We start from the raw sequence: 2,549 nt of genomic DNA on the forward strand, positions 1-2,549 counted from the left end.
CGCTCACGTTGCTCACTTTTTTCACAGCAATTCCACTGTTCTTAATACATGCAGCAACATTGTACTTTGGAGAGTATTCTTGAAGTTGAAACTTAATGGTTTTGGACATTATTTAATGAAGTGGACAAACATACTACAATCTCTCACATATGTCTCACGAAGTGACTGCAATAAGAAAATTCGGGGTACAATCAACAGCAGAAGTTTTGTCTTTTGTTTTCTCGATAAATAAGAGAAAACAGTCTTTCGTGAGTTTTTAAGCCCTGAACAATCGTGAGTCAAAAATAAGTTAAATACTGTAGTCCTGCAGTGCAGCACGTATCCCTTTTTAAGTTGATAGGAGCGGATACTACACTTTGATCTTAGCCGAAAGGGTCCATACAAATGGATGGACTGACATCTTAGAGGTAGACTAAAATTACATCTACAGCTGTATGCATACTTCTCAAGTCATCGTACGGTGTGTGGGGGAGGGTACCTGTACTACTACCAGTACTCTACATATGAACCACACTTTCCTAAAATTCGTACAATAAACCGATGTCAATGTTTCGCCTTCACCGCTACCGTCCTTACGTGTTCGTCCCAATTCATATCGCTCTTCTTTCAATTGATGTGACTGTACAGGCAACACACTGCTAATGGTGCGTTCGAACATTACGAGATTGTATTTCCTATCACATCTTACATTTTTTTGCATTTAGAGCAAGGCGCCATTTATCAATCATCTTGTAACCTACTCCAGTTCCCACCTTCACGTACACCACAGCATCATCAAAGTCCCCTGGGTCACTCCTGACGATATCCTGGTCTCTGAAACACTCGCCGTAGAGGACAACATACCAGGTTGTATTGTTTAAGTCTTCGGGACACTCACATATGTTCGAACATATTGTGTATCCTCGTACCTTCGTTAACAGCCAACAGTGGGGTACGCCTTCAGTGTCTGAAAACGCCATCTTCATTCAACAGTCCAAGATTCTGAAGGTTTTTTTCGGATTACACAGGACATTCTAAACAGCATATTACGTATATGTGTTTAAAATTACAGACCGATTGGCATGGACCAACTTCACTACGCCTTCTGATTGGCAGTATTACGTTTATATACCGTACGAAATCGTTGAACAGCATATAAATATGGTGAATTGTTGTTACTAAGCAGAAAATGTTGAAGGAGTGATCATGGTACCTTACCAGCAACAGAAAAAAGTAGCGTTGACGCAATATTGCTATTATCTATTGTCACAATTGACTGGCAGGCATCCGATACAAATTGTGCTCCCGCACTGAAAAGTTCAGGGTTCATTTAACTTTAACCCAATAATATTTCCAGATGCCATGCCAACTGATCTCAAAACATTTTTCTGGACTAATTCACAAATTATCATGAGCTTTGTGACACTATCAGTTGTGAATGCAATCAACATTCCGAATGAATTTGAGTTAGATATAAACTAAATTCCAAAGAACTAAAGGGTCCAAAGACACAGTGCTAGATTCCAAAGGAGTTAACAAAGCCAAGTCGTATTAAATGCAGTTAGAATTTTGAGATAAATTCTACCACGTACATAAGAAACAGAATCTCTCGAGTGTACATGATAACATGGAGAGTTGATTTACGTCGTTGTATCGCTCCGCTATCACAGACCCAGCACGATATGCAGATAAACCTGTTTTGGATTGTTGGCGTAATTTTAACGGTGATCACTGATAAGATAATAAGAAGAACATACCCTTCAGTTAAGTATCATTTATGAAACTGTCTTTAACCCGCAGGCGTACTGAAATCATTAAAGTACTCAGTTGAACAAGTTGATTATCTCGTTATAAAAGCCTCGTTGCAGAAATCATTACCGCTATCAGAAAAAGTACTGTGGAAAAAATTCAGATAAAAGCGTTTACATATCAGTACAACCACTGTAGTTTCAACTGTTCGGAATTCCCTCCTGAAATGAAGTCTTTCCCGTAAATATCCGTGTTAAGCATGTCAAACTATATTCACAGTAGTCCAGAACATCAATTGCACTAAAAGCTGTGGGAAAAAGTGTGCAACTGATAAAAGTCTTCCATTAGATTGTTGTTACCCAGATCATTTGTAATCGCGAGAAATCTACCAACAAAAAGTTTTCGACTTTCACCAATTCGTCCGGTTGAATACTGTATTGTAACTACTACGTTTAAATCACCATATAGGTACTTTTTCTGCTAACTTTCGCTTAACTCCAAATTCAGGAGACAATCTTCGACTAAATGTCTTCATCATTAACCCTACGTACACAAAGCCATTAGATTCAGTTTCGTTGACGTTAAAACCATGATAGCATACGCTTATTCTCAACTACTGCTGAAATACCTGTAGTTTTGTCAGATTTGTGCTTTATGCTATATCTGGGAGTGCTGCAGTATTGTCAACATACAGCGATCAGTGCCAAAAACTCTTTCGTGCAACTTTTATCTTCTAAGGCTAACATCTATACAGGACAATGACGTGACAATAGATCTTGCGCTATCTTTATACTTCGATGATTCAATGGCGTTATAACAGC

At 38.5% G+C, this 2,549-nt stretch overlaps 1 non-coding gene across 1 annotated transcript; it reads right to left on the reverse strand.

The window, feature by feature from the left end:
• Positions 1 to 200: 200 nt before the first annotated feature.
• Positions 201 to 390, reverse strand: LOC124623474. The gene has a single exon (XR_006980688.1). It is a non-coding gene; the product is annotated as a U2 spliceosomal RNA (small nuclear RNA).
• Between the last annotated feature and the right edge of the window lie 2,159 nt (positions 391 to 2,549).

This window comes from Schistocerca americana, chromosome 7, assembly GCF_021461395.2.
Source record: "Schistocerca americana isolate TAMUIC-IGC-003095 chromosome 7, iqSchAmer2.1, whole genome shotgun sequence".
NCBI lineage: Eukaryota > Metazoa > Arthropoda > Insecta > Orthoptera > Acrididae > Schistocerca > Schistocerca americana.